Source organism: Bos grunniens, chromosome 23, assembly GCF_055505025.1.
Source record: "Bos grunniens cultivar Pamir isolate PY7600 chromosome 23, Bosgru_T2T1.0, whole genome shotgun sequence".
NCBI lineage: Eukaryota > Metazoa > Chordata > Mammalia > Artiodactyla > Bovidae > Bos > Bos grunniens.
In genome coordinates this window covers 10,639,554-10,664,616 of record NC_141187.1, presented here as the reverse complement: position 1 = coordinate 10,664,616, position 25,063 = coordinate 10,639,554, and the positions used below count along the sequence as shown (strand labels likewise).

The 25,063-nt window shown below is 46.8% G+C and overlaps 1 protein-coding gene across 6 annotated transcripts in view; it reads right to left on the bottom strand.

Annotated features, from left to right (window-relative positions):
- The window catches only part of PPARD (peroxisome proliferator activated receptor delta), an 85,440-nt gene that overhangs the window by 31,353 nt on the left and 29,024 nt on the right, over window positions 1-25,063 (bottom strand). The window contains exon 3 of one of the 6 annotated variants that reach the window (XM_086371303.1): window positions 6,172-6,274. The exons of the other annotated variants lie outside the window; for them this stretch is intronic. The gene's annotated coding sequence lies outside the window, so the exon portion shown is untranslated. The remainder of the gene's footprint in view (window positions 1-6,171; window positions 6,275-25,063) is intronic. 6 annotated transcript variants of the gene reach the window in all.

The window sequence follows — 25,063 nt, the reverse complement described above, 5'->3', positions numbered from 1 at the left end:
AGCCATCTTTTCCAGACAAAGCCTCTCATCACTTTGTCCTTAGATGGCTTCCCGGCCCCTCCTCCTCTCTGGGTTGTCATGCTCTGGCTCCTGAAACCCCCAATAATCAAGGGGATGAAGCCAAGTGCAGAAGGGCAACACATTAGATCTCAGGAGTACATTCTCCTTCTTTCTTTTCTCCTAAGTCAATGAGGGTCTAAGTGAGACGCTCTTTCCTCTAGGTGTTTATTAACCTTTAGATGAGGCAATTCAACAAATGACAGCAACTGCCCAGGTCCTACCGAGATCCAGACCCCAGCACAGCTTCTATCTGGAGGTTAGATGGTAGAAGAGAACAGTGGAGAGAGAGGTGCTGGACACGTGACAAGTACACTCCCAGTTCTTTACTATGCTGTGCACCTCTGGGCAACCTTCTAACCTCTCTGTGGCTCAGTTGTGTGTGTGTGTGGCTTAGTCGCTCAGTTGTGTCCGACTCTTTGATACCCTAGTGACTATACCCTCTGTCCATGGACTTTTCTAGACAAGAATACTGGGAGTGGGTTGTCATTTCCCACTCCAGGGGATCTTCTTGATCCAGAGGTCGAACCCGCGTCTCCTGCATTGGCAGACAGATTCTTTACCACTGAGCCACCAGGGAAGCTCCTTGGCTCAGTTATCCATCTGTAAGATGGAACTGAAAAAAGGGGCAAGGGAGCAGGGCACAACCTTTGAAAGAATGATGTATCTGGAGGATACAACGTAAAGTGATTACAACTAAGTGGGTCCAAGATGGCAGACAAGTCAACTTTGACTAGATCTAATCCTCGGTATAAATGACACAGAGGGGCACCATGAAAGTTCCAAGGCTGACCATAGAGACCAAAAAGTGGGCGGTGGCCCAAATCCTGGAAATCTCCACCCTTTCCCCTAAAAAGTGCAATAAACCTCCCACTCATTAGCTTATGAAACTACTCAGCCCATAAAAGCTAACCACATCACATTTCGAGGCCATACTCACCCTCCATGACAGCCCACACTCTTGTCTGTGGAATGTGTTTCTCTTAGGCCTATTCTTGCCTTCTGACATGGCCCACATTCTGTGGAGTGTGTTTCTCTCTAAATAAATCCACTTCTTACATTCTACTTTATCTCTCACTGAATTCTTTCTATGATGAGACATCAAAAACCTGACCTTCATTAGGTCTTGAAACGAGGTGTGTGATCTCAGCTGGAAGACTGGGGCTTCTGGCCAGGTTCAAATCCCGGTCACACAGCTTCAAGTCCAAAGCAGCGTTTTGACTGCGTTTGAGTCCCGGTCACATGGGTTACAGTCCGAAACGGGGTTTTGGCTGGATTTGAGCCCCAGCACATGGGTTCACTCTGAGATAAATGGTTTCAAGCTTAACTGAGACATTAAATATGAAAAACATTTATATTATACAATGTATATGCCAAAATGTTAATGACCGTTACCCTTTGGGATAATTTTTTTTTAATATTTACTTTTATCTATTTATTTGGTAGCTCTGAGTCTTAGCAGGGAACATTTCATGCAAAGATGGGCACAATAAAGGACAGAAATGGTATGGACTTAACAGAAGCAGAAGATATCAAGAAGAGGTGTCAAGAAAACACAGAACATCCTGGAGTATGAAGTCAAGTGTGACTTAGGAAGCATTACTACAAACAAAGCTAGTGGGGGTGATGGAATTTCAAATTCTAAAAGATGATGCTGTTAAAGTGCTGCATTTAATATGCCAGCATATTTGGAAAACTCAGCAGTGGCCACAGGACTGAAAAGTTTTCATTCCAATCCTAAAGAAGGGCAAAGCCAAAGAATGCTCAAACTACCCACAACTGCACTTATTTCACATGCTAGCAAGGTAACACTCAAAATCCTTCAAGCTAGGCTTCAACAGTACGTGAACTGAGAAATTCCAGATGTACAAGCTGGGTTTAGAAAAGGCAGAGGAACCAGAGATCAAATTGCCAACATCTGCTGGATCATAGAAAAAGCCAGGAAATTCAGAAAAACATCTATTTCTGCTTCTTTGACTATGCTAAAGCCTTTGACTCTGTGAATCACAGCAAACTGTGAAAAATTCTTAAAGAGATGGGAATACCAGACCATCTTACCTATCTCCTGAGAAACCTGTATGCAGGTCAGGAAGCAACAGTTAGAACCTGACACAGAACAATGGACTGGTTCCAAACTGGGAAAGGAGTACCTGAGAGTACATCATATGAAATGCCGGGCTGGATGAAGCTTAAACTGGAATCAAGAGAAGTATCAATAGCCTCAGATTTGCAGATGGCACCATCCTAATGGCACAAAGCGAAGAGGAACTAAAGAGCCTCTTGATGAAGGTAAAAGAGGAGAGTGAAAAGCCTGGCTTAAAACTCAACATTTAAAAAACTAAGATCATGGCATCCGGTCCCATCACTTTATGGCAAATAGATGGGGAAACAACGGAAACAGTGACAGATTTTATTTTCTTGGGCTCCAAAATCACTGCAGACAGTGACTACAGTCATGAAATTAAAAGATCCTTGCTCCCTGGAAGAAAATCTATGACAAACCTAGACAGCATATTAAAAAGCAGAGATATCACTTTGCCGACAAGGGTTCATCTAGTCCAAGCTGTGGTTTTTCCAGCAGTCATGTATGGATGTGAGAGTTGAACAGCAAACAAGGCTGAGTGCCAAAGAAGTGATGCTTTCGAACTGCGGTGCTGGAGAAGACTCTTGAGAGTCCCTGGACTGCAAGGAGATCAAACCAGTCCATCCTAAAGGAGATTAACACTGAATATTCATTTGAAGGACTGATACTGAAGCTGAAGCTCCAATGCTCTGGCCACCTGATGCGAAGAGCCAACTCACTGGAAAAGACACTGATCCTGGGAAAGATTGAGGACAGGAGGAGAAGGGGACGACAGAGGATGAGATAGTTGGATGGCATCACCATTTCAATGGACACAAGTTTGAGCAAGCTCCGGGACATAGTGAAGGACAGGGATGCCTGGAGTGCTGCAGTCCATGGGGTTGCAGAGAGTCGGACACAACTGAGCAACTGAACAACTAGGTCTTAGCTGTGCCATGTGGGACCCAGCTGCCTGACCAAGGAGTGAACCCGGGCCCCCTGTATTGAGAGCATAGAGTCTCAGCCACTGGACCACCAGGGACGTCCTGGTGTAATTTTTATTTACTCTCTTATTGCTTATCTGATTTTCCTAAATTTTCTTTGTTAGACTTTTTGGCCATGCCTCGTGGCAGGTGGAATCTTAGTTCCCCAACCAGGAATTGAACTCTGAGCCCCCTGCATTGGAAGCTCAGAGTCTTAAACCACTGGACTGTCAAGGAAATCCTGAATTTTCTATGATGAATATGTGCTGTGTTTAATAAGCAAAATTAAAAAAAAAAAAAAAGAACTTTTAAAAGCAAGATATAAACATGAGACTTCCATTATTTTAGAGAGTAGCTGAGGAAAGCTGAGCAAGTCTACCTCAAGATGCAACATCCTGCAAGGGCACCTCATGGACTTCTCTGCCAACCCTGCAGGTGGCAGAGACGTGGTGCCACAGCAGGATGGCGGAGACACATGGCTGGGCAGAAACAGCAAGTGACTGAACTGCACACCTGCCCCACGCCCGTTTTATCTGCCCGCATCACAGAGCTGACACATGCTCGCCCAACAGCATGAACGACTGTGAAGGGAACACAGTCTGGAAGGAGAGAGAGCAAAGGGTGACGGTGGGGAGACAACTGCTTTTACACGGTTGCAGCTCTAATTGTAACTTTTGTAACGAGTCTGAGTAGAGGAGCCTTGAGAAATTTCTTCCTTTCTCCCTCACAAGCTGAGGGTCTCACTGAGAAATCAGCTCAGGAACTGAGAACAAGCACCGACAGCAGAAGTGAAGTAAAGCTGGCCCGGTGGAAGCTCTCAAAGGCATTTTCAGTTGCTTTCTGTACTCTCTTTCCTTTTCGAGTGCACACCTGTCTACTTGCTTTCTAAGGTCCCAGATAAGCACCTAGTTCACAAATATTTGGAAAGCGTGCAGTCTCCCAAAGGGAGAACCAAAGGTCAGGGAAGGAAAGGACAAAAAGCAAGAGCATTCAAATCTCAGGGAGCCCAGAACAGACTTTTTTAAACCTTGAAGCACCTCGGAGAGTCAGAAGATTGGCCTGTGCCCTCTCCTTCCAATTCTCAGAACATTCTGACAGCAGCTTCTGGATTTTACACTTGCATTGATAGCCTGAAAAAGTTCTCAGGGAGAAAACTGGTCAAAACCCTGCCATCTCATGTCTCAGGACTCCGGAGCCAGGAGGAGGGGTGTGCAGAAACCCCAGGGAGACCCAGAAACACCAAGACTGAGTGACTTAGTGATGACTCTTGGGGAATTTGTTCAGGGAGTGGAAGGCCTCCTGTTGGGTCATGTCCGGCTCCCAGTAAGGATTCCAGCCGTTTCTGGCAGGAGGACAGAAGGTGCTCCTCAGAAGCATCAGGTACAGCACTGCCCAGGTCCCCGAGTGTTATCACCAGCAGAGGGGGCGGGGGTCTGCTCACACTGTTTCCCTCCAGGCTTCTCTCTCCAAGGCTCCCTGGCCTCTGCCTGACTGGCTGCCTGAGCCCTGCAGGTCCCTCCAGGGGCAGGGCCCTGGGAGGCCACGAACCAGGGGCAGAGGACCTTCCCAGAGCTCCCTGCAGGACCTGGATGGTGTGCTCTGCACGGGGCTGCCTGGGCCCTGGTCCTGAACTCAGCCCCCTCCCCGAGGCCTGTGGGGATCGACAATGAGGGAGAGGCAGCTGCAGCTCAGGAAGGCCGGTTCTCCTGGATTCGCAGCTCGGCACCAACAGGAAAACATGGCCTCGACAAACCATATCCGGATTGATCCGGAGCCACTGTTTTCCTCTAAACAACCGCTCCAGGGAAGGACACCACAGAAGCCTAAGAGACACTACTCCCCGGGCGTGTGGGTCCCACTTGCCTGGGGAGGGCTGCTAACAGGGAAGGAAGGGCACAGGCCGGGTTGGCCAGGGGCTGCCCGGGGGACTCCGGAACCTGCCCAGCCCTCCTCCCGGGCTGCCAGCTCCAGAACCTCTGCCCCAATCCTGGGGCGACCGGAGCAGGTAGGCAGTGTCTCCCCACCCAGGGCGACTTGCCTGGCAAGGCTCTGCTCACCTTTCCCTCATCAACACTTCCTGTTGGCCTCCTCCCCGCCCCGGGCCCCTAGGCAGGGCCTTCCCCTGTCCCTCGGGGCCACTGTGGGGGTTCACAGGCCAATTTGGGGATCCTGGGCACAGACCTGAACCTGGGCCCAGACCAGTGATGTGAGGCCCACACCCTCGTCTGGGCAGGAGGGGCTGGTGCGGCGTTGGCAGCTCACCTGTCAAACCCGCAAGAGCCTTAATTCCAAGGGTGCTCAAGCAGCAGCCGGCAGCCCCCTGACTGGCCTGCCCGAGGTGCCCGGAGCCACCTGCCAGGTGCAGAGGGGACCTGGGCAGGACAGGTGCCCCCTCTGCCCGCTCTCCCCACATTCTCCAGGCACTGGGGCTCGCCTGCTTCCGGGCCCTAGCACCTGGCGCCACCTCGACGATGACCAGCCACCTCAGAGGAGGCAGACTGGTGTGAAGGCAAGGGCAGGGCTTCAGCCCAACAACAACCTGCCACTTACTGGTTGGGTGGCCTTGGGCAAGTTGCTTCATTTCTCTGAGCAACAATTTCCTTATATGCATGATTCAGTCGCTTAGCCCAGAGAGATGACATGGCTTGTCTACAGGTCTACAGTCATGGGGAGACACAGTTAGGGAGCTGGGTCCCAAATCCCGGTTTCCTGGCTCTCAGGGCTTTTCTGACTACACCAGGATATATATATATTTTAACATTTACTCAGTTGGCTGCTGCACCATGCCTTAAGTTGTGGCATGCAGGATCTTTAGTTGTGGCACTGAACTCTTAGTTGCAACATGTGGGATCTAGTTCCCTGACCAGGGATCAAACCCAAGTCCCCTGCGTTGGGAATGCAAAGTCTTAGCCACTGGACCACCAGGGATGTTTTTCAATAGCAGGAGTAATTGACAGAGAAATACCTCATTTCCAAAATGGCTGTCAATTATTCCTAAAAGTCGGTCAAAAGTTCCTAAAAGTAGCCTTCACAGATACCAACTTTTCAGGTGACTAAAGTCAGCATCACCTTTGCTGGGGCACCTGTCGTCATCTCTGTGTCTTGCCTCCTGATGTGAAGTACCAGGAAGCACTCCTCTCCTCTCTGGTTCCGGAAGAAATGTTCCCGGGACCTGATCACAAGGAAACAATGCAACAAACAAGGAATGTGGACCACCACATATGGAAGGATGTTAAGCAAACGCAACATTGTTGCAACTGGTGAACTTCAGTGAAAGAAATCAGTTTACTGCCCTACCCTTTCAACTTTTCTGTAGCTTTGGCCTTTTTTTTTTTTAAAGAAAATAAAAAACAGAAAAAAGGCGGTTCTGCTTTCAGCTTATCACACCGCTCTAAGCCAATGAAGACTCAGCTGTGTCATGTTCGATCCTCTCCCCAGCGAGGATCCAGAATATAAAAATCCAAGCTTCTTCGAATGTTGTTGAAGGCTTGGCACAAAAGAGATCTGAGTTTTCTAAGTTCATCTTCCACGAACCTCTACAATGTGAATCATGTTTGTCAGCCAAAGCTGTTTACACGCTGTTTCCTGCCACTGGTTGGAGACGCTTTATGTTCAGCCAGCAACTTTCAAGAAGCATTCTCTACAGATCAGGCACCCACCCACCTTGGATCTGGTGCCAGGCAGGGTCCCAGAGGCTCTGTGCTATACGAGACACAGCAGCTGCCCTGGGGGGCTTACCAGCCAGGAACCTATGAAGCTTGGCTTTCATCAAGTCCTGCCTTGAGACATCTCGATTAGTATTTTCCCTCTAAAAATTATTTATTTTGTAAATTATTTTTTGACTGTGCTGGGTCTTCGTTGCTGTTCAAGGGCTTTTCTCGAGTTGTGGTACACGGGCTTCTCGCTGCAAAGTTTTGTATCACAGACTCCAGAGTGCGGGCTTTGGGAGTTAAAGCTTGAGGGCTTAGCTGCCTGGCGGCATGCGGGATCTTCCCAGACCAGGGATGGAACTTGTGTCCCCTGCACAGGCAGGTGGATTCTCAACCACTGGACCACCAGGGAAGCCCTCAGTTAGTATTTCTATGCAAGACTTTCTTCTTAACATTTCTTGGGAGATTTGTTTTTACTGAATCCTGAAGTCTGAGAGATATTAATTGGGAAACTGGGAAAAGGTATTATAATCCTCTCATGAGAATTAAAGCTTAACAACCAATCCAAGGAATCCACTGCTGTAAATCAAATCAAGAGCAAGAAACTAACATGCAGAGTTCAAGGTTGAGGCTGATGTCTTTGGGAACCAGGACAGGAGTGCATAGGAAAGAAGTGGCAACAATCTAACCATGTCTTCCTTGAAGCCACTGCCAATATTGTAAGTGTGTATTCATGGTCCCTTCTGTTGCTAACAGTCATTCTTGCAAACATGTATTAATATATTTATATACAGCTTCCCAGGTGGCTCAGTGACTAATGAATCTGCCTGCAATGCAGGAGAGACAGGAGACTTGGATTCAGTCCCTCGGTGGGGAAGATCTGGAGGAGGGCATGACAAGCCACTACAGTACTCTTGCCTGGGAAATCCCATGGACCGGCAGGCTCATGGGGTCCCAGAGAGTCAGACACAACTGAAGCGATTGAGCACCTACATAGTATACACAAATCCACCCAGTGATTTCCTAAGAAATAAGTTTGGAGGCAAAATTAGTTTTAAGCTGGCGATTGTGACATGTGATTCTAGTACTGCTGTTAAAGTTGTTAGGAGATTCACATGTTAGATTATTAAAATAACGTGTACTGGCATTTTATAGTATTTGACTATTGGCTATATGAGAAATACGAAGAAAATATGTGAGTAGTGGAATTCAAACTACCGTACAATTGCACTCATCTCATATGCTAGCAAAGTGATGCTCAAAATTCTCCAAGCCAGGCTTCAACAGTACATGAAACATGAACTTCCAGATGTTCAAGCTGAATTTAGAAAAGTCAGAGGAGCCAGAGATCATGTTGCCAACATCTGTCGGATCATAGAAAAAGCAAGTTCCAGAAGAACATCTACTGCTTTACTGACTAAGCTAAAGTCTTTGACTGTGTGGATCACAACAAACTGTAGAAAATTCTTAAAGAAGTGGGAATACCAGACCACCTGACCTGCCTCCTGAGAAATCTGTATGCAGATCAAAGAAGCAACAGTTAGAACTGGACACAGGACAACAAACTGGTTCCAAATCAGGAAAGGAGTATGTCAAGGCTGTTTACTGTCACCTTGCTTATTTAACTTATATGCAGAGTATATCATGAGAAATGCTGGGCTGGATTAAGCACAAGCTAGAATCAAGATTGCTGGGAGAAAAAAAAAATAGATTGCTGGGAGAATTATTAACAGCCTCAGATATGCAGATGACACCACACTTATGGCAGAAAGCAAAGAACTAAAGAGCCTCTTGATGAAAGTGAAACAGGAGAGTGAAAAAGTTGGCTTAAAACTCTACATTTAGAAAACTAAGATCATGGCATCTGGTCCCATCATTTCATGGCAAATAGATGGGGAAACAAAACAGTGAGAGATTATTTTTTGCGGCTCCAAAATCACTGGAGATGGTGATTGCAGCCATGAAATTAAAAGACGCTTACTCCTTGGAAGAAAAGTTATGACCAACCTAGACAGCATATTATAAAGCAGAGACATTACTTTGCCAACAAAGGTCTGTCAAGTCAAAGCTATGGTTTTTCCAGTGGTCATGTATGGATGTGAGAGTTGGACTATAAAGAAATCTGAGCACCAAAGAATTGATGCTTTTGAACTGTAGTGTTGGAGAAGACTCTTGAGAGTCCCTTGGACTGCAAGGAGATCCAACCTGTCAATCCTGAAGCAAATCGGTCCTGAATATTCATTGGAAGGACTGATGCTGAAGCTGAAACTCCAATACTTTGGCCACCTGATGTGAAGAACTGACTCATTGGAAAAGGCCCTGATGCTGGGGAAGACTGAAGGCAGGAGGAGGAGGGGATGATGGAGGATGATATGGTTGGATGGCTTCACCAACTCAATGGACATGAGTCTGAGTAAACTCTGGGAGAGGCTGATGGACAAGAGGCCTGGTGTCCTGCAGTCCTCGGGGTCGCAAAGAGTTGGACATGACTGAGTGACTGAATGGAGTGGAATTCTACAACACTAAATCAGAGGCTGATCTAGAATGTGAATTAGTAAAAGCAGTATTGATTAGATAAAGCAATAGTTAAAACTGGGGCAAGCAAAGTATTTTTATCATTAAAGAAGGAATTATTTATACATGTCTCCTCATGTCCAATTTAAAGATAATTTTGGATGCATCCTTAACAAGTCAGCCACCATCAACATAAAATGAAAACATTTTTCTACATTCGGAATAAGTCTACATCATGAAGAATCTTCTACATGATAACATCTGTCAGGAAACAAAGATCAAGATTATTAGAAAGAGTAATAAATGCTTTGCGTATTTTAAGATTTCATTTTAGACTCACATAAATATGACCAACTGATTTTGACAAAAGGAAACCGATTCAATAGTGAGAACTCAGTAAATGGTGATGAAACAACTAAAGCAACTCAAATACAAAAAGTAAATAGAAAAACCTTGACTTGTGTTTTGTATCTTTTATAAAAACTAAAACTGGATCATAAATCTAAATAAAAGTTAAAAGGCCACAAGCTTTTAGAAGAGACTGTAAACTTTGTGACCTTGGGTTAAGTTTGTTTTCTTTTAATGTATGTATTCATTTCTGTATTTTTGCTTGTGGTGGGTCTTCGCTGCGGTATGTGGGCCATCTCTGGTGCGGCAAGCAGGGGCTGCTCTGTGGCGGTGTGAGGGCCTCTCACTGTGTCGCCTTCTTCTGTCGCAGCTCTAGGACGCGTGGGCCTCAGCGGCTGTGGCACACAGGCCCCAGAAAGTGGGGGCTCCGTGGTGGTGGCACATGGCCTTAGTTGCACCACGGCACGTGGAATTTTCCCGTACCAGGGATCAAACCCACGTCCCCTGCACTGGCAGGCGGATTCTTATCCACTGTGCCACCAGGAAAGTCCTTTGGTTAAGTTCTGAGATATGACATCAAAAACACAACTCATATTAGAACATTTTTTGATAAACTGGACTTCATTAAAATTAAAGACTTCTGTGCTTTAAAAGGCACCATTAAGAGAATGGAAAATCAAGCCATTCAGTGAGGGAAATTTCTGTAAATCACATATCTGACAAAGAATATGTATCCAAAACAAATAAAGAATTCCCAAAACTCAGCAATAAGAAAATATACATCCCAATTAGGAAATGAGCTAAAGATTTGAGCAGATACTTCACCAAAGAAGCTACATAAATGACAAATAAACACATGAAAAAGATGCTCAGCATCCTTAGTTACTAGGGAAATGCAAATTAAAACCACAATGAGATATCACTACGTACCTAGTAGAACGGTCGAAACAAAGACTGAGAAGACTAAGAGCCATCAAGGCTGCAGAGAACTGGACTCTCATACGTTGCTGGCGGAATGTGAAATGGTCAACTATCTTGGAAAACAGTTTGGCTGTTAAACATATTCTTAGCATAGTCCCAACAGTCTCACTCCTAGGTATTTACCTAAGTGAAATGAAAACCTATGTTCAAATTAGCATATGATTCAAAATAGCATGAATCTTCATTCAAAATCATCAAATACTAAAAACAACCTCTATGTCCCTGAACTGAAGAATGGACAAACAAATTCAGGCACTTCCTTACAGTGGAATACTACTCAACAGTGAGAGGAACAAACTATGGATATATGCACTAACCACGGATAAATTTCAATACATAACGCTAAGTGAAAGACGCAAAAGGCTACACACTTTATGATTCCATGTGAATGACATTCTGGAAAAGGGAAAACTATAGGAAGAGAGAACAGACCAGAAGTTAATGATATGGGCAGCTCTGATTTACAAAGGATGGCACCAAGGAATGTCATTATCTTTAGGGGGTGATGGTACAGTTTTTTATCTGGATTATGGCAGTGGTTAGTATAAATTTGCCAAAACTCACAGAACTACATACCAGAATGGGCAAATTTTAGTGTCTGGAAATTTAAAAATAAAAAAATCTTAATTTCACTTTAAAAATAACTTTTAAATATTCAGTATTTGTAGTACTATCCTTAAATTATTAAATGATTTTTATTTTGTATTTTGTGTTAATGTTTTCTTCCTTTAACATTTTCCATTACCAAATATCTATGTTGGGTAGGGATCATTTTCACATGTTAATACATAATCTTGTTACAATATATTGTTCCTAGTACTAACAAACCACGCATTTACTGTTATACATCTTTACTTTCTTTTATAGTAAAACCTCTGAAACTTTCACCACAGAAAAATAATTCAGTCTACTAGAGTCTCATTCCTTCTTAACACTCATAAATTAAGTGTTAAAGATATCAAGTAATTTATGATCTGGGGAACTCCCAGGAAATTCTATTCCTCGTTTCCGAATCCTGAAAGTTAGTAACTGCCAGGAGTTTGGAAGCACCGCTCCTGACACTTTCCCAGGCAGCCTTTACTATGATTCCCCTCTGGCACCCTTCTATCTACTTCCAGCCAGAGCCCCATCCAGTTAAAAAATCGTTTATGGGACTGGCTTGGGAACTGACTGTATACAACAGTCCTACACAGGAGATGCCAAGAGCAGGAAGACAGAGACTGCCCTTGAAGAGGGTGAGGGCACAAACAACTGTGTGATGGAGGCCGCAAAGAGGAAGGCACTTGGGAGGAAGAGATTTTCCAATTCGGGAGAGGCAGGGATGCCTGCGGAGTAGGCGTTACGGTCCTTCTTTCAGCCCAACGGCAAGGTTGGGAAAGGCCCTCCCGGTGAAGGCCCAGGTGAGCCAGGCCAGGTGGCCGAGGGCACAGAGCGCGTCCGGGAATAGCGTTACTAAGGGTGGACTTAACTCTTGAGGCCGGGGGTGGGCAGAACCCGAGCAGAGAGAGGCAGAGACTCGCTGGGGGGCTTCTGAAACAACAGCGAGGGTCTGAAATCTCTCTCATCCCTTCAAAACTCTACACTCTGTTCATCCAGAACTTTCTAGCACACCAGGAGCTCCCTGCCTCTGGGCCTTGGCATAGACTGTTCCTCCCACCTGAGCCATCTCATCCCCTTAACTTTCTTTGTCCTTCAATCTCAGCTTATATCACCTCCTCAGATAAGCCTCCTGCAGTGTGCTCCTGAGATCTCTATCTCCAAGCACGTCCCTTCCCACACTTTCTTGCTATTGCATTTTACTTAGTTATTTAATCTAGAGATGTGTTATTTATTTTCTTGCTTGCTTTATAACAGGGGTATAACATATCCACTGTTAAGAGTGTGCTGTCTGTGTCAGTCTTAAGTATGCAGATCCACAAAGTCTTACATTTTTATCCTTCACAAAATCATCACTCAGTTCAAGACAGCAAACATTTCCAGCACCCCAGAAGATTCTTCATGCCTCTTCCCAGTCAATGGCCCCACGGAGAGCTAACTACTATTCTGATGTCTATCAACGTCTGTTAGTTTTGCCTGGTGCGCATCCAGCATCTCCTGAGTGAGAACCCACAGGGGACAGGCACTGAGTCGTTCCTGCTGCTCTCTGGACCCAGGAAGTGCTGGGCACAGGGCAGGGATTTAACTACCTGCTTACTGAACGAGCAGACCAGGCTGGGAATGGTGTCCAGGAGGCACGTTGCATCTCTGCACCTCTGCCCGAGCTATCCTACCAGAGTGTCCTCCCTTTGTCACTGGTCTCACTCTGACAGTCCTTCTCTTTCAAAGATTTGGTTCATGTTTGCTCCCCTTTCAGGAAGCTTGCCCCCAAGTATCTGCCACCCACCATGTTCACCCCACACATGCTGCTTCCCGTGCTTTCTGGGTATGTACGTTTAGATTCTATTCCTCAAACAATCTAAGTCTTTCAAAGGCTGTTGTTCAGTTACTCAGTCCTGTCTGACTCTTTGTGATGCCACTGACTACAGTACACCAGGTTTCCCTGTCCTTCACCATCTCCTGGAGCTTGCCCAATCTCACGTCCATCGAGTCAGTGATGCCATCCAACCATCTCATCCTCTGTCGTCCCCTCCTCCTCCTGCCTTCAATCTTTCCCAGCATCAGGGTCTTTTCCAATGAGTCAACTCTTTGCATCAGGTGGCCAAAGTATTGGAGCTTCAGCTTCAGCATCAGTCATTCAATGAATATTTAGGACTGATTTCCTTTAGGATTGAGTGGATGGATCTCCTTGCAGTCCAAGGGACTCTCAAGAGTCTTCTCCAACACCACAGCTCAAAAACATCAATTCTTCGGTGCTCAGATTTCTTTATGGTCCAACTCTCACATCCATACATGACTACTGGAAAAACCACAGCTTTGACTAGACAGACCTTTGGCAGCCAAGTAATGTCTCTGCTTTTTAATATGCTGTCTAGCTTTGTCACAGCTTTTCTTCCAAGAAGCAAGCATCTGTTAATTTCATGGCTGCAATCACCATCTGCAGTGATTTTGAGTCCAAGAAAATAAAATCTGTCACTGTTTCCATTGTTTCCCCATCTATTTGCCATGAAGTGATGGACTGGATGCCATGATCTTCATTTTTCTCCTTTCAAAGAAGAGACCCTGTTTTGCTCTTCATTAAATGGAGCACCACCACTCTCACCTCCTCACTGGTCTAACCTGCAAAAGATTCTTCTTTTCTGTCTTCCCCACAGGGCTCTGAGGATCATACCAGAAAGCGGCTATGAACATGTTTTATAACCCACAGTTCACTCAACAAATCTAAAGCATTTTACTGCTCTAGTTACATGAATGCTTATTGGAAAATTATTGGTCAAACTATATATACATTATCTCTACCAAAAAAATGGTTCAAAAGAAACATTCCCAATATACAGTTAAGTGAAAAAGAAGCTAGGTATCAAAACAAACAAACAAACAATTCAGCATGTTCCCCACTACCATGGGGACAGAGGTAGGAACAGGAAATATACATGTACACAGGAGTATATGCATGGGAAAATATTGGAAGAATACACAGGATACTGGTCGTCCTCACCTTTGTCCTTTGGGCATGGGGCTGGGGGTCCTACGTCTTGTCCGTCAGTCTCTTTTTGTCATATAACTTTGTCTATGTGTTACTTTTATATAATTAACGTTTTACCATAAAAATAAGCTAAGCTGCCTAAAGCTCATCCTGAGGGTAAATGGAGGGCAGCCTACTGATACGTGGGCTCAGGCCCCAGAAGCCAGACAGACACTGCAACAGGCCTGGAGGCAGAACTTCAGCCCCCATCAAATCTGGAGAGATGGAAACATATGTGAGCACACCCAGAGTGACCAGGAGCCTCACAAGGAGCAACAGCTGATACAATTCCAGCTTTTATTTGGCCAAAAGCTGGGAGCTGAGAGCCTAGGGCCACGGGGAGCAGGGGGTCTGGGGATCAGTGTCACCTACCCGGTCAAGTGGCCCAGATGAGTGTGGGCCTGGCTTCCCTACCTCCAGACAAAGGCCGGGAGAAGCAACTGGAGGGAGAAGGCAGGACAAGGGCCTCCGGGAGGCTGCTCGTTTTCCCAGCTCTAAGACTCCACGCAGCACAGGGCAGGGCTTCCTGGGGCCAGAAACAACCACGAGCTAGACGTGGGGAGACAGATGGCAGCAACCTGTCTGCCCTGAGGCCCGACTGTCTGCCTGTCTCATCTCCAGCGCCACCCATGCCAAAGCCTCACCCTTGATCTTGAGGAGTCACAGGACCTTCAGGGTCAACCAAAACACTCCAGCAGAAAGGTCGACAGGGAGGTGGATTCCGCCATTGCCTTTTTGCTTTATGTTTGGGTGGATTCTGGGCTGGGGTCTCAATCTTCAAGTCATACTCCTTGAAGCTATCCCCTCATCCCCCAATCTTTCCCAAGATCCAAATAACCCAAGCACCAAATGAACTAAGTACTGTCATCCAAGTGCCAAATATCTCCCCACCCCACCCCCTTCCTCTGTCATCTGAATTCCTCCAAAGTCTGTCAGGGGGCCCCAGCTTCCACTCTTTTGCCCTCTCCCGAGGCTGCAGCCAGGATGTCTTTCTAGATCACAAAGCATGTCACATCTTCCCTGCTTAAGACTCTTCCAAAACTCCTCGCCACCATAAGAAACACCCCAGACTCTTGGTCGTGCTGTCCAAGGCCTTTCTTAACTTTTTTTTTTTTTACAACTGGTCATACCTCGAGGCATGCGGGGCATGCATTCCCAGACCAGAAATTCAACCCATGCTCTCTGCAGTGGAAGCGCTGAGTCTTAACCACTGGACCACCAGAGAAACCCCCCAAAACCCTTCCCGATTCAGCCTCTGCCTTCTTTCCCCTCTGCCCGGGGGTCTGAGTGTGCTGTGCTCCCCACACATGGCCCCAGGCCTTAGCCACACCCTTCCTGCCAGCCCCGCCCCCTCACCTCGCTGAGGTCCTGGTGTCTGGGAGGAAGCCCCTCCACCCCCAGCCCACTGAGGGTCAGGTGAGCCCACTGGGCTTCGTTTCAGCTTCCTGGCCATCAAGTGAGGCCACACCCCTCCCTGACAGGCTGGTGAGAGGGCATGTGAACAGTGAACGCTCAGATCAAACTGCTCCGTACTACAGAACTTGGAGTATCAGAACCACCACAGTGAGTTCGCTTCCACAGCCTTCGGTTCCCAGCTTCCCCACGACCTCTCCTTGCCCTTTGCCTCCGTCACATGGTACCAAGGCCCACTGACCACCACCCTGAAGCCCTCTCTTCCGGGGGCTCCGCCCTCTGCTGCGTGCTTTACTTTACCCCTGCCTGAACCTCCCTGACACATGCTTCTCCCCGCGCCTGTCTTTGGTTGGCCTCCCTGCTCACCACACAAACCACCTACTGGGGTTTTCTGCATTGTGGCTGCATATTCCGCCTCTTCCTGGGCTGCTGTCTTGCGGATGGAGGCCTGGCAGGGCCTCCTCATGCATCCAGAATGTAACCAGTGATCGTTGCGCTGGGACCCTGGCAGCCCTGACCCTTGCGCCCAGCAGAGCGCCTGGCAGGTGGCACATGCTCAGCTTGAGTCTGCAGAACTGATCGCCACATGCTTCTTTCCTCTCCTGCCACCTTCTACCTGCGACTCCTCCAAGGCTCCTTGCGCCATCAATGGGACACCACCCCAAGTCACACAGGCTGAAACACAGCACCACTGGGTCCCTCCTCACCATTGACTTTTCAACCATCCACTATTCCCTTCCGCAGACTCTCCTGCTGTTCCGGCTCAGGCCCTGCCCACCCTGCACCTGGCCCTTCCTCTAGACCCTCCCTTGATCCACTCCAGTCTCCCTTCTCCTGCTCATGACATTCCTAAACCCAGATGTGATCTGTCACAACCCTGCCTACAAATCTCCGCAGCCCTCTTGTGCCAAGGCCTCCCACCCGCTGGCCCCAACCTGTCAGCCCAGCCACAGTGGGTAGAGCAGCAAAACAAGTGACGTGCACCAAGTGCTTCCCACGCGTCTCTTAACCCCTTTAAGAATCAGGACTACAATTTTACAGAGGAAACCGAGGACAGGAGGGCTAAGTAACTTGCCCAGGGTCACAGTCGAGGCTCATGAGCAGTGTCCTAGGTCAGAACTAACTTTTTAATTCTTCAGTCTTCCCTGAAAGATTGGATCTTTAAGGGCTGGGATGTGCCTTTTAAAAAAACCTTTGCGGCAAGCTTCGCGCTGCCTCCCTGACTTCCCAAAGGGAACTGAGAGAGTGGTGGAAGAGGAGAGCGCACAATAGGTGTTTCTGAGATGGACATCGAAGATGCTGTGGGTCCTAGAAATTATTCCTACAATTTCATTTTAGTCCTAAGAAGGAATATCCACGTTTAACGGTTTAGAAATTTTATAGTAAATAAAAGCTGTATTTTCTTTACATGCAATTAACTGCAGCATCCTGGGATTCCTAATTAACCAGTGTGCATAAAATATTTATGCCTATTTTACGGGACCTATTTTCCAGGAGAAGGATTTACTACTTCCAAAGGTTTACGCTGTGACAAGCTGCCAGGGACAGCGCAGTGCAGCCCTGCCAGGTGCCTGGCCAGAAACACCGCTCCCAATGGCGACCCCGTTCCTGGAGCAGTGTCTCCTGGCAGGGCCGCAGTGTGTCCAGGAACAGGCTGCACTCCTGCCGCCAGCCTCCAACTGTCTATGGGCCTGGAACCTGGCTCTTCGAATACATGGCTCCCAGCCCAGAAACTCCCACAAAGCTGCCAGCTGTTCCCACTTCCTCAGGTTCTGGGGGACCACTGCTGGGGTTAGAATGAAGGGGCAAAAACCACCCCAACAGTAACAATGATGATGAAGATAAAAGGCAAAGAGCAGAGGAAAGGGCACAGGAGAACTGAGCAACAGAGAACGCTGGTATAAACCCTGGGGCCTGTCTGGGTGCCGACTAAGCTGGTGGGTAAGGGGTGATTCCTCACACCTTCCTCAACTCCGGCCTTCTTACCCCCATTCTGACCTGCATTTGTTGACTCATCTATTCTCCCCTCTGGAACGGGGACTCCTTGACTGGTCCTAGTAGCTAGCGGACAGAAGGCTCTAAATTGATGCTGAATGAATGGTGGCAGACCTTGCAAATATCACCTCTCTTCTTCTCCCTTAGTGACAGAAGCCACATTTTATTTCATTTGGCAATGGGTCCATCTAAAAGACTTCTCAGCCTACCTTACCGCTATGGGAGGCCAAAGACACAGGAGTCAGCAAAGCTCTGTAAGGGGAACACAGTTAGCGTATGTCCTTTTTATCCTCCCCCCATATCACCTTGTGGACGACATGACAGCTGGAGCTCCAGCAGCCATCACAGACCACATGCAACCCTGGGGCTGGAAGCCATGCACTCAGAGTGGCAAAGCAGGGAGCACGCCTATACTGTCTCCTCTAGATTTCTTTTAAATACCTAACAAAGAATGAATTTCTAGTGGTTTAAGCCACTGGTCTCTGCTTACTAGCTGCGAAATATAATTCAACAAATCCATGAATAAACCAATTAAACCTGGTTTTCTTAAATTACTCATTGCTGACTTTCAGTTCAAAGGCCAGTCACCATCTTTAATCTCTGGTCTGTGTAATACAATGATAATTTTCCATTAATTATGGACATCAGGAAGATGGAAGGACAAAAGCAATACAAAGATGAGATAGTACAGGTTGAGAGGATGAAGATGATCAGGGATGATGGCAGGAGGAGAAGCAGGAAAATGAGGGGCAGACAAGAGAGGGGAAGTGTGGGGTGGCGGGCTAAGAAGAAAGTGTAAAGGGTGACAGAGCAAAGGAAAGGGGAAGATAAGGGCAGGTGGAGACCATGGAGAGATGAGGAGGAAAGAAGGCAAAAAGAAGAGTCAATGTGTCCCGTGGCAACAGTCACCACTTAAAGAGTACTCACTGTGGGCTGGGCACAGTGCCAGACACTCTGTACCATTCTCTTTAATCCTCATCCTTCTGAGGTAAGTATTATCATGCCCATTATAATTGTGGCTCTGACATACTAAATAACTTCCCCTGAGTCACAGAAAAAAGTAGAGGCAGAAGACATTCTTAAAGTAGCCTTAATGCAGGGGAATGGGGGGCCATCATCCTTCCCTCTCTCTTTTCTCTGTTCTGCTGCCTAGAATGTGGGTGTGATAGCTGGTCCAAGGCAGCCATTTTGGACAATGCAAACAATAGCCACACCCTAAGAATGACAATGGAAAAGGAAATGGCAGCCCACTCCAGTACTCTTGCCTGGGAAATTCCACGGACTGAGGAGCCTGGTAGGCTACAGTCCATGGGGTCGCAAAGAGTCGGACACGACTGAGCAACTTCACTTTCACTTTCAAGAATGACAAAGCAGGGAACTGGAAGGAACCTGCGTTCTTTACAACCTAGTGGAGCTTCTATAACTGCCTGGGACTCCACCTATGCCACTTGGAGTCCACCCATAAATCTAACTATAAATGTTTCAGATCTCACTTTGCTCAATTTTCTTCCAATCTTCAGTAACAGATTCCAAGACTCACTCCTAGAGAGACTGATTCAGTAGTCACTCTCCTAGAAAAATGGCATCAGACTAGAAAAGGCAAAGAAATGATCTAAGAGTCCACAGAAAAAATCTTGATGCCTCAAACCAGCAACTGCTGGTGATCTGCCCCTAGGATTCCCTGAAGATAAGCATGTGACACTGTAAACCTGTCATTATTTAAAGACAGGGAAGAGGGGAAGAGTTCTTAAAGACACACTTGGGCCCATTTTCAGAAACAAAACAGTGGTTCTATAATCTCAGGCCAGTCTGTAATGGTGCTCACAACCACCCAAGAAAAAAAATAAACTGATGGTTAAGCTTCAGAAAGAGAAGAGCTCCTTTTGAGCAAAAGCACCAGCCTGTCCAAGGGGCAGATGTGCACACAACACCATCATGCAGAATTACTTTCTTACAAGATAGGCTGCAGCTTCCTGTGTACTAGGAATTCTCTCCAACTAGACAGCAAGCTCTTCTTGTCCAGGAAGGAGCTCTCTCTTAGGAATCGTGTGTATTGGCCCAGGCTATCTGCCACCCCCAGCCCTGTGCCTACCTCCGAGTTGAACTGAATCCTGAAATCTCAGCCAAGAGGACTGAGAATCAGAGCTGTCATTGTTCACCACTCCCACCAGACTACAGTCTGATGGACATCCTCTCGTGATCGTCAAAGATCAACTCCCTTCTCTTCTGAGATTACTCTTGTGACAGAATCCCAAGAGTTCAGAGAACTCAGGCAGAACGGAGGAGGGATGGCACAGGCCCTGTTTAGTTCTGCCCAGGCCTATCCAATCTGCCCCTTTTAGCTGCTGAAATCTCAGAGAGGCAGAGCTTTTAACTGGGCTGGATGCAATAGGCAGGCATGGGCGACACTCAGCTCTGAGCAGCTGGCTACTGCACCTTCACATCCTGTCTCCTTCGAGGTACCCGAGTGGGTATAGAATCACCCACTCCTAGAGCAACTGTCCCTTTCAGAAGTGTGACCTTATTCTAAAATTACAGGTTCTCAGGGTTCACTAGGGATCGTAATTAGTTTGTATTCCTTTGCCTGGTACTCAGAGAAGCCAAGTTTGGGGATGGAAAGTGGGGCATGCATTCTTAAGGCTGGAAACTAATTTGCAGGATTTAGTGGCTTTTTCTGGCCACTGGCTTGCTTTTAGTCTCTGGCACCCTCTGCTAGACTGAGAACTGCTACCTTGGGTCCCAGCCACACTTCCATCAACTTGGCACAAAACCTGCCAAAAAATCATCTTTCCTTCTGTCTTTCCCTGCATCTGGGTCTCAAACAACTCTCAGGCTCTTGCTTCTACTCAACCAGAGAAATTCAACTCAACAGGTCACACTGAGCAGTCATCAAGCGATGGGGAGAATGCCAGGAGCTTTAAGCACCAAGAAAAGCAGGGCCCTGTTCTCAAGGGTCTTAGCACCTGGAAAAGACGGGAAATAGGTAAACCAACAATGACCTACAGAGTGATAATTACTATAGAAAGAGACTTCAAGCACAGAAAGAGCAAAAGCCACTCTGTCAAGAGGGATAAAGGAAGGCAGTCAGGGGAGACGGACACTTCCTGGGAGGAACAAAAATGTGCAAAGGTGCAGAAGCCCGGGGTGTGGCCTCCTGGAGCCAGAAGCCATTTACTATATGCCAGAGGCTGCCATTCTACAGATGAGAAAACTGAGGCACAGAATCTTGTCCAAGATCACAAGTTGAAAGGATGAAGACAGGTTCCAAACCAAATAGCTGAACTCTAAAACTTGAGCTTTTAAACATTAGTTTGTGGTATGCAATAGTTCAATTTGCTTAAGTGTAAAATTTAAAGCTAAGCTTACACAGGAAAGGTAAATGGGGGCTAGATCACAAAGGGCTGCATACACTATACTAAGGACTTGGACCTGAACTTGCAGCAACACAGTGAAAGAGCTTCGCCTTCCTGCTACAGTCACAGTCATATTAATAGAAATACTAGATAAGATAAATGATATCCCTAAACATACAGCCAAATTTGAAAGAAAAATACCCCATGTGCCGGAAATGACAAGAAAAAGTGAAACATGAACACTGAGTGGGACTGACACCAGAATGACCTGTGGACTTTTGAACCCACATATGAAGTGGCTTTAATGTCTGGCTGTGACTTTGAGTCCGGATATCAAGATGAGAGCCTCAAAGGGCTGCCCAGAGCAGGACAACAACAAGGAGTTGGTCATTGCTCCGAGGCTCTGTGGAAGGGTGAAAGGGGTGTCAAAACTGAGAAATGAACATAACAACTGAGCCAGGACCTTTAACCCCATGGGCCCACCAAATGCCAACTCTTCTAAGGGAAACTTTCACCTCCCAGGACACAAAAGTTGCCCATAAGAATCCTTTCTGAGGGACTCTGAGCTCATAACCCAAAGTTACAAACCACACAGGGAAATAGACCACCAAGAGGGTCAGCATCGGACATAAAAAGGGAGAAAGCATCTCAAGAATCAGGAATAATAAACTAATTTGAAAGAGATGACAAAATGAGAAGATTCAGATGATGAAAGAGATAGAGCAGCACAGAAAAAACAGATAAGAGATTTGGATGGTGGAGAAGGAAATGGCAACCCACTCCAGTGTTCTTGCCTGGAGAATCCCAGGGACAGGGGAGCCTGGTGGGCTGCCATCTCTGGGGTCGCACAGAGTCGGACATGACTGAAGCGACTTAGCAGCAGCAGCAGCAGTGTTAAACTGGCTATAATAGCACCGTAAGAGCTTAGAGAAAAATTCTGAGTCTGTGTACTACTCCTAATTTCCCTTTTTTTCCCTGCCTCAGGAGTCTTAGAGGGCAGAGTCCTCTATCACCAGCTTTCCAGCAGTAGTTACAGTATAAAAGTATCTGTGAAGATTAATTTCAGAAATAGTGGCTTGTATTATAAAAAGGTATATATGACTTTTTCTTTAACCCAAGGGGCTAATTAGAAAATGCTGTATACTTATTTGCAATTAAACATTTGTTCTTCCAACTTAATTTGTATCATTAAGAAGCTTCAATTTAAGTTTTATATACATGTACCAATATTTTTTGAACATTATTAAAGGAATTAGAACTCTCAAAAAAAAAAAAAAAAAAGAGACTTGGATGGTAGAATGGTCAACAGATATCTAAGGAATTCCAGGAGACTACAGTACAAAAAATGGGACTCTCCAAGTCTAAATTTATCTAAAGTTATTCCAAAATACAAAAACAAAAAAAAAAATTTTAAGCGAGTCTTTGGGTAGAAGTAGCACACCAAATTCTGAGCAAGAAAAAGAGAAACACGGCTTCCCTCGTGGCTCAGCAGTGAAGAGTTCACCTGCCAATGCAGGAGGTTCGATCCCTGGTCCAGGAAGACCCCACATGCCTCAGAGTAACGAAGCCCAGGCGCTACAACTACAGGGCCTGCGCTCTGGAGCCTGGGAGCTGCAACTATCGAGCCCACGGGCCACAATGGCTGAAGCCTGCGTGCCCTAGAGCCCGTGTCCTGCAATAAAAGCAGCCACCACAATCAGAAGCCCATGCATTGCAGTGGAGAGTAGCCCCCACTCGCCACCATTAAAGAAAAGCCTGCCCAGCAATGAAGACCCAGCACAGCCATAAATAAATAAATAAAATTATTTTTAAAAAGAAAAACAAATCCACGCTTACTTTCAAATGGTTCTAGGGATCTCCCTGGTGATCTAGTGGCTAAGACTCCAAGCCCCAGTGGAGGGGGTCCAGGTTCAATCCCTGGTCAGGGAACTAGATTCCACATACTACAACTAAGACCTGGTAGAGCCAAATAAATAAAAATGGTGTTTAAAAATGGTTCTAAACAAAAGTACCGAGATACAGAAATGCATTAACTAAGTTTAAGTAAAAAGAATACAAATATTCACTATACTATTTTCATGTTTTTTTGAAAGTAAAAAGATAGCGGGAAAGAAGAGAAAATGTAGGAGTAAGAACAGAAATAGATGTATAATTTTCAGACTAGTAAAGAGAATTAAAAAAAACCCAATCGGGGCTCCCTTGGTGGTTCAGTGGTAAAGAAGTCACCTGCCAATGCAAAAGACATGGGTTCGATCCCTGGTCCAGGAAGATCCACATGCCACGGCAGGGGAAGAAAATCTCAAACAGAAGGCAGGAAAGGAGAAAAACAAGCAGAAAAGGAAGGCACATTAAAAGTACTCAAAAACATGATAATATATTTAAGTGAAACCCCCAAATGTAAATAAACTCATTTAAGACAGTTTCAGATCTGACTTAAAATTTTAAATCCAGCCACATTCTGTTTATGAAAGAAACTCCTAAAACACAATGACACGCAAAGGTTGAAAATACAAGGAAAACAACCACCACCAGCTGGGCTAGCACTAGTGTCATCAGACTTTAAGGCAAAAAGCAGGAACGATAAGATTTGGTGACTGATTTAAAGGGACATGGAGGGCAACCATAAGGTGACCGAGGGCATGGAGATGCTCCCGGTAAGGCGGGGCAGTGGGGAGAGCAGGTCTGGCAGAGAAGGGGTAGAAGCCCCCGGATGCGCGCACACAGGCAGGGGAAAGGGAGAGGAATCCGGGCAGCACCGAGAGCAAGAGGGGAGACGAAAGCTTCATCTCCCAGAGGGCAGGGCCCATCTCTTTCTGCTGCATCTTTCCAGAGTCTAATAAGGTACGAGGCACAAAGCAGGTGCTGGTAACTGCATGAGCGATAAGAAAACAATACACGAGTAGGTGAGGACCAAACAAGAGAGGTCTCAGAGCTGCAAGGAAAGAAGCTGTGCCATCTGTAAGGCCTGTGATCTCCACAGTGACCAGGGGCAGCATCTTCTTACAGGGACGGGGGTGAGGGGGAGGACTGGAGCAAGCTCCCGGGGAATGGGACACGACACCCGTGAGTGACGAACAAAGGGTAACTACTGCTAGAGAGCCATAACTGACTCCACGCAGGGCACAGCTCTGCCCCCAACAAGCGCTGCCTTGGCCATCCAGCTCTTCCTTCAAATCCCAGTGTACTATCTGCAGACTTAGCCAAGAAACAAGCAAACAACACGACTCATCTTTGGAAAAAAGAACTGCTGTGAGACCACAGGCAAGAGGCTGCCGCTGTGACCCGGGGAGACCTGCCTCCACGTTCCTGGCCCCTGTCCTGGGCAGGCCCTCCTGGACAGGAACTGTGTGGACGGCAGCAGGGACTGCGGCCAGTGGTGACTCAGGCAGCGTGGGTGCCCGCCGCCTCCAGAGGGGGCAGCCCGCGCCATTTGCGTCTGGCTTCCTGGAAGCATTTCTTCATTTCTCCTTTTGCAGACCCACAACTTCCAGAGTGACATCTCTCCTGATGACTAAAGAGGGCATGTCAAGCAGCCACTGGAACCCACGTCTTCTTACACACCCCTGACCAACCCAACTTTACTCACTCCCCAACACCTCCACACTCGACAGGGGAAGTGGCCAGAGGGTGCCCCAGGGCCTGAGGGAGACAGGAAATGATGTGGCACTGCCCGTGGCCACAGTGAGGGCCCAGGAGGTCCGAGCTCCGCTCAGCCACCACCGGTTCCCCAACAGGTGGGACTTCGGTGGCCCAAGGAAAGGGGCATGTGACTAAACTAAGGGGTTCCTGGGTCAGAGAGTGTCAGAGTTCAGAAGACCACAGGACTTCCTCTCTTAAGTTAACTCAGATTCAAGGGAACAGGGAGTCAGAAACTCTCCGAGACTGCTGAGACAGGGTAAATTAGTGTAACTCTCTAGAGTTAGGCAAAATTTATCAATCTCCTAACTTTTAAAAAATGTTTATACATTTGGCGGCGGCGGGTCTTGGTTGCATTTTGTGGTGAGTGAGCTCTCTAGCTGTGGCTCAGCAGTCACTCTGCAGCAAGTGGGACCTCAGTTCCCTGACCAGGGACCAAAGCGGCATCC